Consider the following 25,157-nt stretch of genomic DNA (forward strand, 5'->3'; position numbering starts at 1 on the left):
GCACTCTGGTCCCACTGAAAAACCTTCCCTGGGGACCCAAGACCCAAATCCCTTGAGTCTCACAACAAAGGGAAATAATCCTTTTTCCCTTCCCCCCTCCAGATGCTCCTGGAGAGATACCCAGACACAAGCTCTGTGAAACTACGCAGAGTGATTCCCCCTCTCCGTTCCCAATCCTGGAACAAAAGCACTTTCCTCTTCACCCAGAGGAAATGCCAAATCAGGCTAGCAATCCAACCCACAGCTCTCCCCTTGATTTCTTCCTCCCACCAATTCCCTGGTGAGTACAGACTCAATTTCCCTGAAGTAAAGAAAAACTCCAACAGGTCTTAAAAGAAAGCTTTATATAAAAAAGAAAGAAAAAATACAAATGTTCTCTCTGTATTAAGATGATACAACACAGGGTCAATTGCTTAAAAGAATATTGAATAAACAGCCTTATTCAAAAAGAATACAAATCAAAGCATTTCCAGCACTTATATTCATGCAAATACCAAAGAAAAGAAACCATAGAACTTACTATCTGATCTCTTTGTCCTTACACTTAGAAACAGAAGATTAGAAAGCAGAACTACTTCTCCAAAGCTCAGAGGAAACAGGCAGACAGACAAAAGACCTCTTACACAAACTTCCCTCCACCCAAAGTTGAAAAAATCCGGTTTCCTGATTGGTTCTCTGGTCAGGTGTTTCAGGTGAAAGAGACATTAACCCTTAGCTATCTGTTTATGACAGATGTATAGTGCATTAATTATATAAATTAGTAATTCATCTGACAGTCCATGGATACTCGAAGTTATATGCACTGATGTCTGATAGTATCTGCTTTCCCGTTGCTGTCCTTGAGCGGGGGATATGAGAACTAAATGGCAGGATTCTTTGCATTCAGCACCACATTTAATTTACCTGCAGAATGACTTTTTGTACAAATATTTAGTAAAGCTGCAGCCTTGGAGCCTTAAATTTCCTCCTGAACTGTAGCAAAGTGGTGTCTTTGTATGTTAATCAGTGAAACTAATCTGCTGGGCAGGGGGAATTTTAAGGCCCCAGGCCTATAACAAGCACATGGAGGCAATCAGTAATGAGCCATTAACTTAAGTTCCCTCTAAAACATACACTGTAGGTGAATCTAAACCTTTCTGCCATCTGTGATAGTTTAGTCTTAAGAGACATTCCCCATTCATGTCCAGCCATATCTTCCAATACACGTTGATAAGAGAAATGGACCTGACCACAGCATAGTTTTAATATTAGGATTAGTTATGTAACCTTTCTACCATGTGGTTAATGCCAGTAGTCAGAGCTGGGTTCCATATATCTTGGGTCCCCCTTGACAAATAACTAAACTGGCTCAAGCCCTGACCCATAAACCTGGGATCACTAGACACACCCATTCTGCATGCCCTTAACGGTCAGAACTTCCCCACTCAAAAGCAATCTGAGCCTATGTACAAACACAGAAATCTTTACTGGGGCAAAGAGACCACCACCAAACTTGGAAAAATACAGCAACAGAATGGGCTTAAACTGCAGCAAGGGAGATTTAGGCTGGACATTAGGAAAAAGTTCCTAACTGTCAGGGTAGTTAAACACAGGAATAGATTGCCTAGGGAAGTTGTGGAATCGCCATCTCTGGAGATATTTAAGAGTAGGTTAGATAAATATCTATTAGGGATGGTCTAGACAGTATTTGGTCCTGCCATGAGGGCAGGGGACTGGACTCGATGACCTCTCGAGGTCCCTTCCAGTCCTAGAGTCTATGAGTATGTACATAGAAATAAAGAATAAAATTTTTATACACACACACTCCCATTCAACCATTCCCACTTGCCCATGAGAATGTCCCATAGATAATAGTCCCTTAACGCAGCACCTCACTCATCCACCAACCCCACTCACAGTTTGGATCAATGAATAGCTGTTGTTCAAGTGTCTCTCTGGAGGTCTGTCTCCAGTCTCAAGGGAGCTGCTTACTTAGTCTCACCTGGAAAAACCATTACCTAACCTAGCTTATAGATCTAGCTTTATTAATGAGATTGGTAAGTGGAATCTCAGCTGAATCCACTTATCTCTGCTGCTGTTCTCTGTATTATTTCTCACTACAGTAACTTCCCAAAATTAGGATCCTGCTGCAGACTGCTTAGAAATAAGCACCAGAGAGGTAGCCGTGTCAGTCTGGATCTGTAAAAGCAACAAAGAGCCCTGTGGCACCTTATAGACTAACAGAAGTTTTGGAGCGTGAACTTTTGTGGGTGAATACCCACTTCATTGGATGCATATCTCATGCATCTGACAAAGTGGATATTCACCCACGAAAGCTCATGCTCCAAAACTTCTGTTAGTCTATAAGGTGCCACAGAGCTCTTTGCTGCTTTTATAGAAATAAACACTTCCCCTACTCTGGGAACTGTTCCCCCCAAAAATCCAAGTTCATTGCCAGTTATGGTGACTCCACAAATGTCACTAGAGGAATTGTGGGTAGGTAGTCTATGCAAATATAGCACTGAGGCAGCACTTTTCCCTTTTCACAAATCAAGGGAGCAGGGAGCTCTTCTTCCCACTGAAGTTTCAGACCAGAGGACTTACAGTTACATAGCAGTTTCTTTTCCTTTCATCCTTAGACAACTCTATGATCAGGGTCTATTTTTTCCAATTTTCATATTTCAATAAAAAAGATGAGCAATGCCACCTTTTCCTCTTCAGGCTGACAACAATTAATCAAAGATACCATTTGAAGAGTACTGGATGGCTTTGTAAATTCCAAGCCTTCCACTATTAAAAACCAAACATAAGGCAAAACTACATTTGCAGCTTTGCAGCTGGTTTTGTCAGCAGACAAACTTATATTGTGCATTGGAAACACATTTTGCCAGGAGCAACTGCAAGGGTTGTCAGCAACCAAGCACACTTACATGGTTTTTCTTTTGGCTAGGGACTGGCTCACTTTCTTCTCTCTGGGTATTGGATTGCTTTCCTTGCTTTTCAAGAGCTCCAATAAATAATCATCCCTGACACATCAAGTGACCACTAAGGACAAGAAGATGTTGCATTATGCTCTGATTTTGCATCTTCCCACCTCTCAGCGCAAGGGCAAAGGGCAGGAGGAAAGAAAAAAAGAGGACAAGGATTTGGTGAGAGGTGTTTCCCTCTGTGCTTTATACATGTGTTTTGTACAGCACCTCGCACAATGGAGGTCTTGTGTGTTTTACGACAATACAAATAATAGTAACAGACTAGCTGGTGCCAAGAGCAAGAATTCCTGAGAATGAAGCATGGTCTTTTACCACTGGCAGGACAAGGGCATAATCTGGCCCTTGTCACTTTGTTATTTCTTTCATCTGTCACCTGAACATTGGGTTTAAAACATCTCCAACTCCAATGTAAGAACAGCTGTGGGAGCAAATCTTTGGTTACTTTATTGGCAAACACTGAAATAACTTCTCACCTTTCTTGCACTTATGAAAATATTGGAAGACTTTTTTTTTCCTCCTTCAAAACTTTGGCTGAGTATGGTGCTCAAGGCAGATTGACTAAAGCAAGTGCGTGTAAGCCTCCACATTTCACACCTGATCAGGAATTCTTTCACTCCAGGCATTTCTTGAGAAATGATTGCAAGTGAAGAGCTGGTTTTGTGATGTGGACAAAATTCTCCAGGAAGTAAAGGATCCCTATCCTTTTCCCTATTGAAGTCAGTGGGACCTAAATTAAAATAATCAAATCGCTGTCAAGTCACAAATGAAATGATTTTGAGAATGGATTTCAAACTATGAGAGTCTAATGAATTGACCCTTTCTCACTGCCCTCTGAGGTTACAATTACCCAGGTGGTGCATTTGTAATCCTATGGCAAGAAGCTCTCATCATTCTTCAGGCTTGTTATGCCATGCAGATGGGTTAGCAAAATGAGGCATATCGCCCCCTTTTACTTTCCGGTTCATCTGTTTTCTGCAATTTTAAAATTTCCAGTATGTTTTTAATATAAAAAGGTACCCAGCCTGGGCAATTCAGAAGATGCCATATTTATAAAGGATTGGCTGATGGACTGATTGAGTTCATTAAAATCTATTTTCAAAAATTGGTTATGCATACTTAATTTTAAACACTATCATGCTTAATTTTATGTTGGCTAGGGATGTATTTATTAAAAAAATTACAATCAGCTGCACACTCAGATGAAAGTAGATGTAAAACAGATGGGTTGGGAAATAGAGAAAAAGATATGTTGTCATGAGGAAACACCCCATTGTGCCTTTATAATAACCGATTATGTGTTCTCTGCTGAAATATCCTGGTTTCCTTAGCTCAAAACTTGTCAGCGCATTGGCTCTTCATACAGGGTCAGATACCCAGCTGGTGTAAATCAACATAATTCCACTCATTTCAGGGTTCGGATCCATATGTGTAATAAGCTCTATAGTGAAGAAACAAGATCTCTTGTATATTCCATTGACTTCAGTGGAGATCCACCAATTTCCATCAGCTCAGGCTCTTATCATTTCAACCAATAAAGAACAGCTGTCAGACCCAAGAGTGCCACATTAATAAGTTCTCTAACTGAAATTAGACATGCATCTTCTGTGTCTATGATAATTGGATAGTATTATTAACACCATATTATTGTGCCAGACTAAACCAATCGTTAGTTTTACAACAATATAATTTAATTATTTTTTGTATAAATGTTGCAATTTAGTCATACCATACTGAGAACTTAGTTGCTGAGATGGTAAAGAGTGTGGTCAATAAAGCAGTGGTAGTGATCAACTTTGGAAAAAAAAATGTTGTTCTTCCTTGACTGGCAGGAAATTAGGCACTATTTGGGGCCTCAAGGATGGAGGAAGTGGAAGGTAGGGTAGGACGATTTTAGAAAGAACTGGGGCTCTACAAAGGAGGTAAAAGTATCCTACAAAAAATACCAGTGTTGCAGAATACTTTGATCAACTTGTCAACAAAAAAGCTGAATTCTCTATGTGGAGGAGCCCCTGAGATTCCTCTGGCCCTAGGGCTCCATAACGCCAATCCACTCCACTTCCCAAGAGATGGAGGCATCAATACAGAAGCCTAGACAGATCAAATTAGGTCAACTGAGACATCACACAAGCCTTGGGCCAAATCAGATATTTCTCTCTTGGCAGGGGGACGGGGAGGGAGGTTCTAACAAATTTAGTAATGATTTTATTTTCTCCATTTCTACATTTTTCTGCATCTAGGAACCTAACAAAAAAGACTATTTCTGAACCAGCCAGAACCAACACTGGAGATTTAAAAAGAAATTTAAAGTATCAGAGAGGTAGCTGTGTTAGTCTGGCTCTGTAAAAAGCAACAAAGGGTCCTGTGGCACCTTACAGACTAAAAGACATATTGGAGCATAAGCTTTTGTGGGTGAATACCTACTTTGTCAGACAAAGTGGGTATTCACCCACAAAAGCTTATGCTCCAAAAAAAAAAAAAAAACCACAACAACAATTTGGCTCTCAGAAGATTTGCAGACCACTTGCCAGAAATATAGTTTAGAGAAACATCCAAGCCTTTGGATAGTTATCTCCACCTTTCAATCTTACCCATTTTCAGCAAGCCTCTATCCATGCAAGATTCCAAGACTCAATTTGCCAAGGTTTCAATGAGTCTGTCTTCTCTGCATCCTGTCAGCACACAAATAAAATAGGACTGAACTGTGTGCCAGTCCCAAACAGACAAAAGAGACACAACAGGATTGAAACTTTTTCATGGAACAAAAGACTCAAGGCAGGAAAGGAAGAACTGGTAATTGGATACAATCCAGCAACAACCAGGTGACTCTACTATTTCCTTCTTGCAATTCTCTGCCCCATCACCAAGTTAATTTGTCTTATCCTGTGTCAGCGATGAATGACTCCCCTTTCCCAATCCCCTTCACTGCCTCTTATAGTCCCCAGCTGCTGGCAATTAAACTAATCTGTAATTAATCAATTAAACTCCACTCTACGTGTAGGGGACCCTATGTTTACAATTCCATAATCACAGAGCATAATAGATTCAACCAGGGAGACCAAATGTCTGAAAAACTGCATTTTTAAAAAGGATATACAAAGCAGCCTGTTCCCATCTTCCTAACAAAGAATATGCAGTAACTCACATTGCTGAAGACAGGAATAAAATTATCCATGAAAACGCAGTACAAAGCACCGTATCAGGATGTGCTGGCCATCTGGCCAGGTATTGTACCTAGGCTGTTCACTCAGTGAATAAAATTGAGTCCTTCATTACAAGGGTGTTCTATCAGGATGTGGGAGACCTGGATTCAATTTCCTGCTCCAGCACAGACTTGTGTGACTTGGCCCTCGATTCCCAAAGGGACTCCAGTGTCGCAATGCTGCCTATTGCAACGCCTAACCTTTACGTGCCCAGAAAATCATTGGAACAATGGGATCCACAGAGCCTGAGTTAGGTGCCAAGGGCCCATATACAATAAATGGGGAGAGATAGGCACCTTAGAATGGGATCCACAAAAGCCAGCACATTAGACAGGAAGCTGCATAAGGTAACCAATGGGAGATGCTGAAAAGAGAGGTGTGTCCCGAGCCCCTCCCTCTTACAGAGTTAGTTGCCTAAATCTAGGCTGTAGGGAGGTACCTATCTCTGCTTGTGATCCACAGACAAGAATCCCTGGCCTGGAGTCAAGTGGCTTAGATGCTTAAGTGCTTCTTGCAAGAATGAGCTAGGTATCTGCCTTACTTCACAAAAGTGGGGGTGGGGAAGTAGTGGTGCCTAGGTGATAGCTTTTAGCCAAGTGGCAATAGAGCACCCCCCTCTGATGTGAGAGACACAGGTTCAATTGCCCCTCTCCCTTATGGGGAGACGGGGAACCCTATCTCTCAGGAGAGTGCTCTAACCACTAACCGATGAGCTATGCTGTAGTCTGATGTGGCTTCCTCAGCCTCTCCTGATAAAGCTACTCCACTGTATATAAATACTTGAAAAGTCCCCTGGGCAGAGAAAGAGAGCAAGAATGACTCAGTACCCTGCTGGTTAGGGCACCTGCCCGGCAGACCAAGTCTCCAGCCCCCGATCCAATTCCTTTTTAAATTATGTGGATCTGGGCCTTAGTTTCCCATCTGTAAAATGGGGATGATAGCACTCACCATGTTAGACAGGGGAGCAGCTACCACTTAATCCGGTCAAACATGACCCTGAGAAGATGTGGTCTATTGGCTTGGGGACATGACCAGGCCTACCACTTTTCATCTGCTGAGATTATATTGTGTGCTAAAGGGAGGTGCAATCTAATCTTCTCTGGAGCAGCAATCAGGCCTCTTCAGTGTGTGCCTTCCAGGCCCCTTGAGCCATTCTGCCCTGTGCTGGCAGCCAGCTCTACTCCCTCCCTACTATGTTCCACCAGCACTCCTAAATATACTAAGAGCAGGACTTTGCCCCAGTGTAGTCACACTGGAACATGAAATCCACCTGCAACCAGGCAAATTTAGCTTGTTTCAGGTCTTAATACGCTAACCGCTGGAGGCTGTAAAGACTTCTAAATATGAGGAAAACTTCGAGTGTGGGTAGAGTGAGTTATGATTTCACCTCATTTTTTACCTGAACCTAAGTCAATGCTGCTGGCTGTTTGTTTTTAAATCAATGTCGAACTAAGCTAAGAAAAAATTATGCCAGGCAATTGAGTTTCATACCCAAAGTGAAGCAGAGTGGATATGAACATTTTTAGTAAGGTTATTTTGTTGTTGTCATTGATTACAATAAGGAAAGATTTTCAGCAGCAGTATCTGGTAGCAGAAGGTTAACATTAAAAACAATGTTCTTTTCTACAAAACCAAGCTGGTTTTAGACATCATCAGACTATAGACTCCAGGGAATGCAAAGCTGAATTCTCCAAATTACATACTCCCAACCTCAAATACACTTGGCTGAGCCTTGCGTTCACAATTTGATGCATTTGTAAGCCTCAGCCCATGTTGCAATCAGGAAGTCAGTCAGCTCCCTTCCCAGCATCCATCCTCTTGCATTCCTCCCTGCAACCTCAGAACCAGCTTTCCCACCGTTCTTCTAAAGAAACTGGACTCTGTCCTCCAAAGTACAGGTATATTGTGTGTAGGGGGAAGATTCCCTGTCTCTGTGAGCTAACCTGCAGGGCTCTGTGCGCAAACCCCTTTGCTAATTTAACATTGTAGCCCCAGCACTTAGCTATGGCAACAAGGCAATCTGCATTCTTGATTTTAGGCTGATCTCATGAGAGAAGCCTGGGCAGTTTGTTACTGAGACTGAATGAAAATGGTAGTGGCACCTGTTCTAATAAAGGACTATTGATTCTGATTGGACTACATAGTAAAACTGTTGGTCAAATCAGTTTTTTGAATAATTTTAAACAGAAATAAATCCCTGCTTGGACACTGGGAGAAGTGATCACTTAATCACAGTTCCAAGTAAACTATGTATACTAGAGAAAACTCCAGGAACCAATACATTTGTGTTCTTTTCCCCCATAAAATAGTGTTCCATTGATCCAATGTGACATCTTTAGATTTGTGTATAAATCAGATTCTGCCTTCTCTTTAAAAACTGAGGTTTAATAGTTCTACTGTAACCATATGGTTTTTCTATGGAAGGATGGTCCAGTGGTTCTGGAACTAGCCTATGACTTAAGAAACCATAGTTCAATTCTCTGCTCTGCTACTGACTTCCTGTCTGACCCTGGGCAAGTCACTTGGCCTCTCTGTGTATCATATCCCTGTGACTAACACTAACACTGAATGAACTTGAAACCACAAGTAAACCCCTTGGTGTATATGTTATTGTGAAACTGTATACAACTCCTCTAGGAACTGACTAATGCAATCGCGGGTATTAGGAACTTCCAAGGCTTTTTGGACCAATACATGTGAAGTGGATTTCCTAAGAAATACCTGGGGTAACAGTAATAAATTACCAACTTTGAAACCACCCTTTTGAAGCTAAGCCCTGGAGAGGAAAACCCATTGTCTAATTACCTGCTCCTGAAACCTCCAGGTTGAAAGACCCTTGGACTGTATAAAGGGTGGACTGGCCCTGCAATGAGTGTATTTGTTCTGAGCTGAAGCTGTGATGAACTTGAAACCACAAGTGATCCCCTTGCATGGGATGTGGAAGGACTGGTCCTGCCAGAACTGATGTTACAGTTGGGGTGATCTCTGGGAAGTTTCTTCATATTCATGTAGCTTTTTAAAAATTGTTTTAAATGTTTTCTCTGTAGTGTTTTAACCTGAAGAATACAATGGGTTTACATCAGAAGAGCTGTGTGGTATCTATAGCTGTGGACAGTCATATTGTTAACTGTCTCTGAAGAGAAAGCAAACAGGCTTTGGCAGTCTCTCTTTGCTGGAAATAACACAGTGGATGCAGGGAACCGTTCAGCCTGGAGCATAGGCTCTGACTCCAGGGATGCTCCAGGGCTCAAGCCACCATCAGAAAAAATAAGGGGTGATCAGTACCCATGAACCACAGCCATAGGTGGCATGTGACTCTTGCATTTGGGGAGCTGGGTGGGAATGCCAGAAGCTCCCTAGAAGTGCGGGGAGGGGACACCAGTGCCCAGACCATGGTTGAAAGACTAATATTTCAAAGGATCTGAAAACTGTTAGGTGCCCAATTCCCCCTGAAATTGATTATATGACAGTGTGTAGTAACTGAAGTGTTGTTATGGCAACACTAATTTCCTATTGGTAAAGTTTATTTTCCCCAGAGATGACTATTTTGGGACAGTTTGGTAAAACTCCATTCGTATATTTTAAATCTAATATCCTAAATCTGTGTCTTAATTACAAATATTTTTGGTAAAGCTGTGCTTCCAACAGAACACTGGAAATGTCTCTCCTGTATCTATAATAAGCAATACCTGGAACTTCGGCATATTGTAATGTAGAAGAATTTGATGCTGATATTATGGAACTTTCCAATTGTCCCTGTCGTTTCAGATAACGTATTTAGACTTTTTTGAGCAAAGGGCATAATTAACTTCAAGAACAGAGCCCATTTCCAGTCTATAATTCCAATTACTTAAAATACTATGTTCCCCACCCCTTCCTACCACTTTTCTCAACTAGTTCACACCTCCCATTCAAACACTCTTTTTTCAGTGACTAAACATCTGTAAACCACAGTATGAAATCTGGAGAGTAATGTGGTATGGAAATGAGCCCTGCAGAATGCAATAGACAATAGAGGGTAGCATTAGTAAAAGAGATAGGAAATCATAAAGGTTGAGGTCTGGTGGGATAACACCCAGTTGTTCGTTTTCTTATCCAGATTAATGCAAACTTTAGTTTTCTACAAAATTCACTTGGAAACTGCACCAAAAAGACTTTCTCGTGGCATTTCGATGATGGTGGAAAACCAGAAGTGGAGAGTTGCACAAGGGAAAAAAAAATATAGGGACGGTTTCTTCCTGTATGTTCGTGCAATGCCTAGCACATTTTGAGTGTGGCTATAACAGAAATAAATAAATAACACCAGCTTACCAACATTAAGATTCAGTCCTGCTCCCATGCAACAAAATGGGAATTTTACTGTTGCTCTCATTTGGAGTAGGATCAAACATTATGGGCCAAATTTTCTCTCAGTTGCACCAATGTAAACCTAGAGTAACTCCAGTAAGTCAGTGGAGTTCCAACAGTGAGACCGTCAGGAGAGCTTGGATCTAGAGAATTTACTCTCACATCTCCTGTCTATACATTTTCAAAATGATGAAAATGAGACACAGATAAGTTTAGTGACTTGTCCAAAGTCACAAAGAGCTAGATTCTGATACCCTTGCTCAAGTAAGTAGTAACCTTATTCCTTGCATAGTCTCACTGAAACCAATGAGTCATTTGCGGAGTGAGGTACTGGTTATTCTGAGTAAGAATATTAGAATCTGGCCCCCAGTAAGTGATGAAACTCAGAGAAACTCCCCTGCCGATCCTGACTACTATGCTGCTGCTCTAGCTACTAGACTACATTTCTCCTGATAGTGGAAAAGTAAGGGCTTAGACCCTTAAATTTTTACCAAAAGGTCAGTAGGACATGGGGGGGTGGAGTTTTATTTTATCCACATGAGCTTGTTCAGCCCTATGACAGTATATATAATATAACCAATAATAATACAATATGAGATCACTAGGCACATCTGCTGCTTAATTAAGGACAAACGAATACAGAAAACATAAGAATGGACATACTGGGTCAGACCATCTAGCCCACTATCCTGCCTGCTGACAGTGGCCAATGCCAGGTGCCCCAGAGGCAACGAACAAACAAGTAATCATCAAGTGATCCATCCCATCGCCCATTCCCAGCTTCTGGCAAACAGAGGCTAATGGCCATTGATGGACCTATCCTGCATGAATGTATCTAGTTCTTTTTTCAACCCTGTTATAGACTTGGCCTTCACAATATCATCTGGCAAAGAGTTCCACAGGTTGACTGTGCATTGTGTGAAGAAATACTTCCTTTTGTTTGTCTTAAACCTACTGCCTATTAATTTCATTTGGTGGCCCCAGTTCTTGTGTTATGAGGAGTAAACAACACCTCCTTATTTACTTTTTCCACACTAGTCATGATTTTATAGACCTCTATCATATCCCCCTTTAGTCATTCTTTTCTAAGCTGAGAAGTCCCAGTTTTATTAATCTTTCCTCATATGGCAGCTGTTACATACCTCCAATCATTTTTGTTGCCCTTTTCTGAACCTTTTCCAATTCCAATATATCTTTTTTGAGATGGGGTGCCACATCTGCACGCAGTAATCTAGATGAGGGCGTACCATGGATTTATATAGAGTCAATATGATATTTTCTGTCTTATCTATCCCTTTTCTAATGATTCCCAACATTCTGAATGTTTTTTTGACTGCTGCTGCACATTAAGTGGATGTTTTCAGAGATCTATCCACAATGACTCCAAGATCTTTTTCTTGAGTGGTAACAGCTAATTTAGACTCCACCATTTTATATGTATAGTTGGGATTATGTTTTCCAATGTGCATTACTTTGCATTTATCAACACTGAATTTCATCTGAGATATTTGTTGAGGTGATGCAAGCCCAGGATGGACTACAGGCCCCCTTTGGCCTTCAAGATTAGGAAATATCAGGAGTAAAACTCTTTCCCTCTCAAGTTTTGAAGAACATTCTCTATTTCCCCCACGCGTAATAGGACTTACACCTCCTGCACATGAAGCTGCTTGTGAGAAGGGTTGCTGAATAGGGATGAGGTTGTGTGCTGGGAGGGGGGAACAAGTTAAAGAAGTATGGGCTGGATGAATGGACTATAAGGTGGATAGAAAGCTAGCTAGATCATCGTGCTCAATGGGCAGTGATCAATGGCTCCATGTCTAGCTGGCAGCCAGTATCAAGTGGAGTGCCCCAAGGGTTGGTCCTGTGGCCATTTTTGTTCAATAGCTTCATTAATGATCTGGAGGATGGTGTGGACTGCACCCTCAGCAAGTTTGCAGATGACACTAAACTGGGAGGAGTGATAGATATGCTGGAGGGTAGGGATAGGATACAGAGGGACCAGTAAGAGCTCTCTGGACATCGCTGGAACTCCGCTGCTTTCCAAGGTTTGGGCCTCTCTCTCGGGGCGAATCCATCCAGGGCATCCTGCCCTTCACATTGAAAGTATTCAATTATTAACAGTTTAAAATTTAAACACTGTCCAGAATAAAAAAAGACAGCCTTTTTTCATAAAAGCAGCACTGCTTTAAGCCTCCATTCTCACATGTTTACACTACCTGTTCAAAGGCCTATTCGATCTAAAGTCTTTGATGTATGACCAACTACTTCTGTTGTGGCTTTTTGTTAACTCAGATCTAAACCTAGTGCGGGAAAGGGCAAACTGGTTCTTTTATCAAATACCAACTTACAGTGAACTGGGATGTCCCTGGCTTTTGTGGGCGTGTTTGTGCATGCGTGTGCACGGGTGCATGCTTAAGCTACATGATGACGTTTATGACAAAGTGGGGAAATACACAACTCAGCATCTTAATTAGAACAAATCAAATATGCATAAGCAATGGGACTATGAACGGTTCCATTTCTAAATGAAGATTGCCTGTCTAAGGCCCTGAACATAGCACGCTATCCACTTTCTGCTCTCCCTGAGCCCTCTTAAGTCAATGGGACTCCAGAAGGGTATGCTCACATGGACATCTTCACAGGATCAGAGCCTATATACGCTGATAAATTAAGCCTTAAGAGCAGTGGGACAGACTTCTTCTGTGATAAGGACTTGGTGCAGAGGAATGTGTATCATTTTTATGCAAAAAGAGACAGGACATTAAATCAACTATCAGAAAATAAGATGCCCCGGGCAATCCATTCATTTATTAAATGAAAGGAGGAAGCTCATCTTTCAAAGCCTAAATAGTTCATTTTGTGAGGCTCTCAGGCCAAACATAACAGTAATAAGAAGGAAGAGTACTTGTGGCAACCTAGAGACTAACAAATTTATTTGGGCATAAGCTTTCGTGGGCTAAAACCGACTTCATTGGATACATGCAGCAGAACATACAGTAGAAAGATATATATACACAGAGAACATGAAAAACAGTAAAACAGTAATAAGTACCTACTTTTTTGCTATCCATATGTCTTTACTTTAGGTACCACACTTAGCTCTTGTTATGAAGCTATATTATTTAATACCAACTCCAATATGCCCCTACCAGCCATTCTCTTCTTGCAAATGCATGAAATCACGTTAGGATTATGTGTCCTGTATGAAGGGATGGGCTGCAGTAAAGAATCTTCTAACTGCTTCTAGTAGCACCCTATGGACTCGTGGGCATGGGTATGAGGCTTGAGTAGCAATGCAGCATGGACATTCAAGCATGAGTTTTAAATGACTGAGTCTGCAGGCGCAGGTCCAATAGACCCAGATTTACTATGCAGAGTAGACATACCTCGAGAGAGGCTCTGATCCAAAGCCCATTGACATCAGCGGAAAGATTCCCATTGACTTCAGTGGGTTCTGGATCAGACCCAGAATGAAAATAATTCAGGGTCAGATTCACAGTATTTTTCAAGTGGTTTAAACTTACAGTCAAAATCAAGCTTCTGCTACTCCAGGTCATGAGCTGAAAAGGAAGAACTTGATAAAAGGTGAGCTGCTTTCTTCAGAAAACAAAAACCCCATTTAATCAAAATCAATGGAGAATATTAAGGAATAACAAATTATGGTAGCACTTTAAAATGGCCCTGGGGAAAGCAGAGGAACCTAAAGCAACTCACATGTTGTGTGACATGGACTACAACCAAGGATAGGGAACATCACATAGAGAGCATGGGGAAGGAAATAATCCATCTATTTCGTTGTCTAGTAGGAAAGCACATCCATTATATTTTTAGAACAGGCTGGTTAAATTCTATTCTATATAGATTTCTATACTGCACTCATCACTGTAGTATTTAGTGGGATACAAATAAACTAAAAACTCAAATTATGATCCTATTGAGGTTACCCCCCAGGAAACCATAGCTGTCAGTTTGATGAACCAGTCTGCATTATCACTGTACTGTACATTGGGCATGTTGGCAAAACACAAATGACACATGAAGCCTGTAAACTCCCAGACATCACTGAATTATAATAAGCAATATATTTAAAGTTTATTTCAAAATGTAATGATCAGCCTTTCAACCTACGAAGACCTTGATGTATTTGGGGAGCAGTGCAGAGTTGGAAGTCTGGTATTTTAAGTACATTGCATCACTGTATCAATTACACATTACTGTTTTAAACAATGCAAAGCTACCGTCATCAAAAAAGTTCTTTAATGTGCAATGTATTATTTTATTTGGATTTCATTTTTAATGAGGCATGATTTTCAAAGTGAATAAATTGCTTTGTATAAATTGCTCATCTTTCTAATCACTCTGAAGTCAATCTAAAAAATACATTTAAAAATGAATTCTATTGTTTTTAAAGTGGGGAAAGTGCTAATGTAGATTTTTTTTCCACCCTCACCACCGTGTTTTAATTGAATTGAATTCTTGAAACTGAATAAATGGTGCATGAATGTGCATAGATTAAAAGTTCAATTTCTTCAATCAAAAATTCAGAATGCCAGACTAGGCATGGTAAAAAAACAAGGCAAAACAGCATCTGCTAATATTAAACTGAGACTCTGCCACTCCACACTGAATTACAAAACCTTATCTAATGACAGAATAATTAAGCACACATGAAGTAATCACCAGCACGTTGTCAGAAACTAAGTCTAAAATCAAGATATAAATATCAGCAGTTTCATGCACTAAGTCAGTAACATTTGCTTTCCCTGACTAACTCCAGTCAATGAGTCAACGGCAGCAGGTCGAAAGCAAATGTGATAAAATGCTACCTTATGAAGTAATTGCCTTCATAGATCTTACCAAATGAGTCATAAAACTATTCATCAATATCCTTGGTGGTGCAGCATAGCAGAGTTGAGAGGTAAGCTCAGGGAATTCTCTGATCAGAAAAGCTTACTGTGTGATTCCTTTCTCAGTCCATACATCATAATTTCTTGAATTTGGTACCAACGTTGAGTGAGAAATGAAAACATCCACTACCATTAGGCGACTGCTAACAAGGCGTTAACTTTTCCATTAATGGAGTTGACAAATTTAAATAGATTTTAAAAGCTCATTTGCGTCAAATCTAAAGAGGTGAAATAACTTGTCTGAATGTTCTCTTTAATTATATACTGAATTATTTGCATTTTTTCCTGGATTTTCTTTTCTGCTGACATATAGCTTCCAGGCACCTGAGAAATATATGTCACACCTACTTATATCATACCCTCCGCTTGTTTCTCTTATTTCTAGTTTTCACATTTATTATTTTTAATTATTAGTTTTTCAAGTTTATAAAATATCACCATTGTGAGCCATTATGGAGCTCCAACTGAGCAATCCATCTGTCTTCAGCAAAGCCTTCAACAAGACGCTTAAGTACCATATACTTCAATGGGACCTAAACATGGGCTTAACATGCTGAACAGGAATGGACTTAAGTATGTGCTTAAATGCTTTGCTGAAATAGGAACTGGAGACCTGTCCTATAGGAAATCAATAGTTACCCAAAATAATATAAAAGGGACTGCCCATCGAGATATAACCACTCCCATTTTCAGCCTGGTCTCTTCTCAATAGCCTGAGAAGAGATGGCAAAAGATGCAATGACAGACACTTTAGTGCAACGTGTGAGATATTTAAATATCTACTACTCACAAGAACACAAAACTATACTCTTTTCAAGGTAAAATCCTTCTCTTTCCAACTTAAAGAACATCTTGTGTTACCAACTCAACACCAGCAATGATTCTCCCCTAGTTCTGAGCTATCGCATATGTTTCAGCAGGTATAGAATCAACACATTAACAAGGGCATGACAAGGCACCATCAGAAAGATAATTAGCAAGTCAGGCACATATGCAATAAACAGGAAGGTAAATAGCAGAGGGATCTACCCCTTTTACCAAGGGTTCATGTGAGTCCTTGTGTTGTATCAGCCAGGCAAGGTACTAACAAACTTCAACAAGACTTTATTTTTACAGTGGAAACCTCTTTATCAAGTGGCAACTGCACCCTCTGTAACTCTCACTCTGCTTCCTCAACTCCTCCCCCTGCCTTCCTGTTTCCTGTCCTTTCAGACTCCCAACAGGCAGTGCTCCCAGTTCTAAGAATTACAGCAGCATCTAAACACCACACCTTGCATGCCACTAACCCTGTAATGTAGCTCTCTGTGTGTGAGCACTGAATATTCCAGGCTCTCTCTGAACTCCTTGCATGCTCTGCAAGTCAGTTCCAAGCTAGCATGTAGAGGGATGTTGGGAGAAGCCTGTGAGCACAGGCCTAGGGAAGAGTCACTAGATCTGCCCTGGTCTGGGAAGTGCCAGGACACAGAGGTGTAGCAGCCACCATCCCAGTCCCTAGGTTGAACTCAGTGGGCGTTTTGCCTATGGAATGCAAGAGTGGTGCCAATGAGCACCAGCTCCCTCTCTCTGCTCTAACATCCTCCTCATTGCTCCCTTCCTTCTCTTACACTCTTTCTCCTGTCCTAGATATGTCCTACCTGAGTTAATAAAATGCTTTCGTGCAACATGATGCCTAGTTAAATCTTCCATTTGTGGAGGATCAGGACCACAAACTTGAAAGAACTTTCTATACTCTTTACAAGGCTCATTTGCCTTCCTACCAGAGCTCTGAAAGGGATGAGGGATACAATGCTATTTGCTGAGGGAAGGATAAAAAGAGGGATCTATGTCAGTAGTGAGTGAAGGGCAAGGTTGTGCCAGTGTAGAGACTGTGCAGAGCCACATTGCCCCAGACTGGAAGGACAAGGCACCACCTCATCCCCATCCTTAAACACTGGTACCTTAGGAGGCACATAGAGAGAGCAGAGACAACAGCTGGGCGACTCTTGAGCCTTTCTCCTGTAGGGCCACCTATTCAAAGGTCAGTCACATTCTGGCCCAAAAGACCAGACTCTCCCCAAGACAAGCTCCCAATGACTTCAGCAGGCTTTGGATCAGGCCCTAGTGGCCTACTGCTATTACTTTTTAAGTAATTTCCCAAAAATTCATCTTATACGTTCTTTCTCCTCTGGACAGTGGAAAGCTGCTAGGTGCTCAGTTTCTCATGTAAATCCTGGTATGTTCCATTCACTGCCTGAAAAATCTTTTCTGCAACAGAAACTTTGTATTTTCCCATCCAGTTTGTAAATAAGTGGCACTAGCTTAGCATTGATATGGTCTCCTGGAGCCTTAATAGCTTACATAACTCTAGGTAATGACACATTTGATGGCAAGTCATCTTCGAATGACTGACTAACAGCAAACCTGGGTTTAGTATGCCTGCTCCCAGCTTGACCCACTACAGAGCTGACAGCAGACTGTCTACACACAGCTGGAGGTGTCTGCAACTGCGTAGGCTGCTTTGACTGGCTACGTTTTCCTGGGACTTTTCCTGCATTTGGAGGAAAACTAGTTTTTAATCTCAGCAATACACATTTTCACTGGATGGTTGCTTTCTGAACTTGGGGATTCTGAACACAGACAGAGACAGAGCATGGATGGCAAAATAATGCATTGTCTTCTTAAGAGGTAAAACAGATTGCTGTTGCCTTACACAAGCAGCAATAGAGAATTTATCAAGTATACATGATACAGGAACACAGCACAATTGAGGAAAAAGTAGTTATGGATTACAATAAGCCTATATAATTTCTATCATTCTATTTTAGGGTATGCTATAGTGCATATCCCCTCTAGTATGGTTTTGTGACTTTGTGGGGGGATAGGTCGGACAGGCATAATCCCAGAAAAATGACAGCAAGCAGAAGTTCATTTAACCAGGAAGAAAGTTCTTTTATTGTTGGAAGGAAGGGCACAGATAGCTCACCCTTGGCTGCTCGTGTTGGTGTTACATTCAGGCTCACTCTCTCAGAGGGCTGGTCCACACTAGGGGGGGGAAATCGATCTTAGATACGCAACTTCAGCTACGTGAATAATGTAGCTGAAGTCGAATATCTAAGATCGGATTACTCACCCGTCCACACCGTGCGGGATCGATGTTCGCGGCTCTCCATGTCGATTCCGGAACTCTGTTGGGGTTGATGGAGTTCCGGAATCGATATAAGCGCGCTCGGGGATCGATATATCGTGTCTAGATTAGACGCGATATATCGATCCCCGAGCAATCGATTTTAACCTGCCGATACGGTGGGTAGTCTGGACGTGGCCAGAGAGAGAAGGGAAAAATTCAGAAGGCACACTACTGAACTTTTTCCCCTTACTGATTCCTGAGCTTGGGTCCATGTAACACAGGTTGAGTAACACTCTGGGAGCACTTCATGTTAGCATGCAAAGAAACACATACTCCAGCCAACATAATTACTCCATCAAACTAGCTATAAGGCACACATTTTTATCAGTAACCATTGGAACAGGTTACCTAGGAGTGCAATGGAATCACCATCTCTTTTTTTTAAAATAAAGACTGGATATCTTTGTAAAAGATAAAGAGAAGTTGTGGCCTTAATGCAGGAATTTATGGATACATGTTTATGACCTGTGTTATGCAGGAGGTCAGACTCGATAATCATATGTTCTCTTCTGGATATACAGGCTATGGATTACAATACTAAAGGCCTCACCAGGTAAATTGCTAGTAGACTTTAGGAGTCTTCTGCTCTTCTCCCTTCCTATTAGAGGAGGTTCTGCTTGGAATATGCTTCTCCTCTTCTCTCTCTCACCCCTTCACAATAATTAACATGAACAATCCTGTTATTATAAACATCTCAGTGACATGGCTGTAGGTTAAATTATGACAAAGGTATCAGACTCAAGACCTACAGCCTAGAAAGAACAATCATTGTTTCTCTAGGGTCGCATTACCTTTTGCTAATCTATGGTGTTAAAACTGCCCCCCAACCTCAGTGAGAAAGTAGGCTGGATTTCTGTCAGAGAAAAGGTGTAAGGCTCCCGAGGGGGTATTTGCTGGGGTGGGCTGCAGTGGCACAAGACACCTGTGGGGAACCAGCTTAGCCCCCAAAGTGCACAATCCAGCATAGCCCATTTCAGTCTCTTTTGGCAAAGCCTGAAAGGAGTTCTCAAAGTTAATGCTACCCTCCTGTGGGTGATGGTAGATATACACAGGCCGGTTGAAGCCAATGGCAGAACAACTATTGACTTCAGTCGCGCCAGGGTTTCATCCCTGGAGAGCAGTGGGTTTCAGAGGAGAACAGAGAGATGTAGGGCAAAGTTTTCAAAATAACCTAAGTGACTTTGAAGTCTAAGTGTCATTGACTTTCAATGCAGTTATCACAACAATAATAGTAATAAACAATATAAATTGGAAATATCTGTGAAAAGAGCCACCTAGAGGATTTTCTGCCAAAGGTGAGGTTCTTGATTCATTCATTAATAATTTTATTTTTTCATATCTTTAATCTCAACATTATAAAATGGTTTCAGGATATCTCTTTTAAAGTTCTTGCCAGTGACACTTCTGCAGCAAAATTACATTGCGTTTTCCTAGTTACTGCAATAATTTGGCACGAAGCAGATCTTTTTCTGTAAATCATCCTTTGAAAAAATACTTTCTAAACAACCCTTGTGAAGACTGTCATTCTTTGTTTGCCAGAACTCTTGCATCAGACAAAATGCTATACTGCTAACTTCTGAATAATTTATTGTATGGGCCGGCATGGGTTCTTCCTTATAATGCCCTTTTTGAGGTTAACAGGAGTCTCAGCTAAAACCAGTTCGTGAAGACATTGAGAGGTAAATAATTTTGAAAGTGAAATAATTGCACTGAAAAAGTTAACTGTCCATGTAATCATATACATAAATCAAACATCCATGGGCACTGTTACTTTTCCTCATTTCTCTCCATCTCCTCTCCTCTGTTAACAAGAGCAAAACAAGCTGTGGCTTAAACTGAATTTTTTATAAGATAAAAAATTATTCAACTTTTTTAAAATTCTTCTTAGGACATTAAAGAAGGATGGTTAGTATTATCCAAAGGACAGTGGACAATTGGAGGGAATAGAACCAAACATGGACTTTTTTGAAAGTCACATCCTAAGTAAATTAGGCACTCCAAAAATTGTGTACAGTGTTTAGGTACCTAAAGATGCAGATAAGCGCTTAGCGGAGTTTTCAAAAGAGGCTAACCATATGTCTGTACATCATTACCTCGAAAAATCTGGCCCTCAGCTCCTAAAGAATTTCTTAGAAATTGAACTTCTAACTCCCAAAATGTCTAAGACTTCTTTAAAAAACTCCAGGAATAATACTCACGTTATAGCTGACTGATGAAATTTTTTCAACTACAATTTCCAAGAAAACTGGATTTTGACAACAATGAAATTTTTCATGGAAAAAAGTCATTTTTGTTTTTAAAAAACCCAGTTTTTTTCAGTTTTCCTTTATTTGTTTTTTTGTCTTAAAATTGTGGCAAAAGCCCCAATCTTTGTCTCTCTTTGTCTTTCTTTTTCTTAAAACATTTTCCAGTCAAAACAAGGGAAACATATTTCTTTAAATAATAGAAAATGGGATTTATTTTTCAGACAAAACGAAAAGTTTTCAAATAATATTGTTGAAATGAAAAAATGGAAAATTTCAAACAAATCAATAAATCTTCATTTTTTAAAAAATTATGAAATATTTTTAGCTTTTTTCAAACACATTGATAGCATCATATGTTGAATACTGCAGCTATCTACATTATAATTCTATTTCGCTAGCTTCTAGTGTACACATAAATGATACCAGTTACACTGGTATCGCTCTATGTGCTTCCAGAGCATTACTCCAACATAAACAAGAGTAAGATTTAAAAATAGAAAACAAAATCTTTTCAGGTAGCCTGAAACTGAAAAAACAAAAACAATCAAAAACCCCACAGTTTGTTGTCCTTTTTATTAATTTTTCAGGTTTTCAGTGAAAATCTCATTTTTTTAAATTAAAACTGAAGGGTTTGTTTTCCTGAAAAATATCTATTTCTTGAAAAGCCATTTTGTGTAAAAAAGTTTTGATGGAAAATATTCACCCAGCCATTACTATTTATAGTGACAAGACCCATTGTGCCACCTAAAGAGTACACCTTGCAATTCACGATAGTTTGGATTACATTAGAATTGCCTTATTTGGTCATGATGTGCTCTAGCATGATGGAAGGCTACTCCCAGTACAGCTACAGTGCCTATAATTATATTTTGACTTCAATTCTGGGCCAGATTTTAATAAGATTTAGGCATCAAAACGATGCCATTTAGAGGCCCAGGTACTTGAATTCCAACATACATGATAAACGAATATCTATAATTAGGCACAAAAATTGCACAGTTAACATTTCTGTAAGCCCGACTGTAAATCTCCCAACCCCCCTGAATACCGGTGCTTTAAAATTAGTTTATTTTAAAATTGCCATTGCTATGCACAATATACAATACAGTAGTTGAAACTTTGGCTTTTCCTGACCACTTTTACAGAATTTATAAATGACACAGTGTTAGCTGCAAAAATTATATTGGCAGAGACTAAACTAGAATCAAGAGCTAAATAATTTGTAGACTTGGAATTCAGACTCTGAACTTCTGTAACATTGATTGATTGATTGACGAGAAACTTCTGGACATACCCCTTTCCCACAGTTCTTACTAGTATGTTTTATAAAATCCCACTGGATACTGGGAAGATGTCTTTAGAACGCTCTAATGAGAATTCCTAATGAGTCCCCCACTGTTATAAAAGAGGACATGATTCTCGATAGCTGATTAACAGCAAACCCTTCACTGACCAACTTCAGGGAACTGCTAGAAAAGAAATGAACATGTCCATTAAATAATAGCAAAATGATAAAGAAGGGCTTTGTTCCCCTGATAGAGCATAAGTGCCTGTCCTATACTCTTTGTTGGAGGCACTCAGAGACCTCATCCACAAAAGTTCCATGACCCAAACATACTTCTTGCTGGGAAGCTAACATAGCTCTCTGCCCTTTAGCGGACTTAAAAGTTCTGAAAGTTTATGTCACATCTAAAAAATCAAAGATTATATTTTAAACGGAATCAGCTGTTAGAGACAAGTCTTTCATCCTGTACCAAATCTGAGTAAATGGACTTGTCAGGGTAATGGAAGTGGGGGTGGAATCTTGCTCTCAGTCCAAATACATTTTGGTTGCCAACGTATTCTTAAGGTAGTTTAGTGCACTCTCTATTCAAGGCATTGTACCTATGTAATCTTCCATAGGTTCTTAGGGCCTGAAAGGACATAGAGCAAGTGCAGAAAACCCGGAAATCCTGGACGCCCCATCATCTCGGGCATTGGCACTCTCACTGAAGGACTGTCTGGATATATGGACTCTCTACTCAGACCCTATGCCACCAGCACTCCCAGCTATCTCCGTGACACCACTGATTTCCTGAGGAAACTACAATGCATTGGTCACCTCCCAGAAAACACCATCCTAGCCACCATGGATGTAGAGGCTCTCTACACAAACATCCCACACACAGATGGAATACAAGCTGTCAGGAACACTATCCCTGATGATGCCACAGCACAACTGGCTGCTGAGCTCTGTACCTTTATACTCACACACAACTATTTAAAATTTGATGACAATATATATCTCCAGATCAGTGGCACTGCTATGGGCACCCGCATGGCCCCACAATATGCCAATATCTTTATGGCCGACCTGGAACAACGCTTCCTCAGCTCTCGTCCACTCATGCCCCTTCTCTACCTACGCTACATTGATAACATCTTCATCATCTGGACCCATGGGAAGGAGACACTGGAAAAATTCCACCACGATTTCAACAGCTTCCACCCCACCATCAACCTCAGCCTGGACCAACCTACACAGGAGATCCACTTTCTTGACACCACGGTGCAAATAAGTGATGGTCACATTAACACCACCCTATATCAAAAACCTACCGACCGCTATGCCTACCTTAATGCCTCCAGCTTCCATCCCGGACACATCACACGATCCATTGTCTACAGCCAAGCACTGAGGTACAACCGCATCTGCTCTAACCCCTCAGACAGAGACCAACACCTACAAAATCTCCACTAAGCATTCTCAAAACTACAATACCCGCACGAGGAAATAAGGAAACAGATCAACAGAGCCAGACGTGTACCCAGAAGCCTCCTACTGCAAGACAAACCCAAGAAAGAAACCAACAGGACTCCACTGGCCATCACATACAGCCCCCAGCTAAAACCCCTCCAACGCATCATCAGGGATCTACAACCCATCCTGGACAATGATCCCACACTTTCACAGGCCTTGGGTGGCAGGCCAGTCCTTGCCCACAGACAACCTGCCAACCTGAAACATATTCTCACCAGTAACTGCACACCGCACCATAATAACTCTAACTCAGGAACCAATCCATGCAACAAACCTCGATGCCAACTCTGCCCACATATCTACACCAGCGACACCATCACAGGACCTAACCAGATCAGCCACACCATCACTGGTTCATTCACCTGCACACCCACCAATGTAATATATGCCATCATATGCCAGCAATGCCCCTCTGCTATGTACATCGGCCAAACTGGACAGTCTCTACGGAAAAGGATAAATGGACACAAATCAGACATTAGGAATGGCAATATACAAAAACCTGTAGGAGAGCACTTCAACCTCCCTGGCCACACTATAGCAGACCTTAAGGTGGCCATCCTGCAGCAAAAAAAACTTCAGGACCAGACTTCAAAGAGAAACTGCTGAGCTTCAGTTCATCTGCAAATTTGACACCATCAGCTCAGGATTGAACAAAGACTGTGAATGGCTTGCCAACTACAGAACCAGTTTCTCCTCTCTTGGTTTTCACACCTCAACTGCTAGAACAGGGCCTTATCCTCCCTGATTGAACTGACCTCGTTATCTCTAGCTTGCTTGCTAGCATATATATACCTGCCCCTGGATATTTCCACTACATGCATCTGAGGAAGTGGGTATTCACCCACGAAAGCTCATGCTCCAAAACGTCTGTTAGTCTATAAGGTGCCACAGGATTCTTTGCTGCTTGTGCAGAAGGGAGTTTAGGAGCAGGATAGGGATACTGGTGGAGTGTAGGAGGCAAGGCTAGCAGGCCCATTAGGACTAGAGTTGGTCAGAAAATTTTCAGTGAAATGTTTTGGTTGGAAAATGCTGATTGGTTGAAACCAAAACTTTTCATGGGCATGTATCAATTCTGACAAAGCTTTCCTCACCTCCAGGCAGGGGTGAAAGTAATATTCAAATCTTACCTGTCCAGGGGCTGGCTCCAGGCCCTTGGAAGGGGGGGCGCCTCAAGTGGAAGGGGCATGGTTAGGGGTCAGCTTCCCCCAGCGAGCCCAAGCACGCTGCCTGGCCTGCGCCTCCAGGGGCTCTGGCGATTTCAAAGGCGAGGCCGATGTGTGTTGGGGGGGGGGGCGTTAAAGTGCTGCTGTGGCAGTGCTTTAATGTCATCTGGTTACAAGCCGGTACCAGCTTCTTACCAGTACACTGTACCGACCCATACCGGCCCACTTTCACCACTGCCTCCAAAGTGCCTGGGAGAGGGGCAGACTGGGACAGCGCCCACCTCAGAATAGCCAACAATCCTGTGGTTATGGGCCTCATGTGGGAGTTCACAGTTCAAGTGCTTGCTTTTAGTCAG

Source organism: Gopherus evgoodei, chromosome 14, assembly GCF_007399415.2.
Source record: "Gopherus evgoodei ecotype Sinaloan lineage chromosome 14, rGopEvg1_v1.p, whole genome shotgun sequence".
In the NCBI taxonomy this organism is placed as follows: domain Eukaryota; kingdom Metazoa; phylum Chordata; order Testudines; family Testudinidae; genus Gopherus; species Gopherus evgoodei.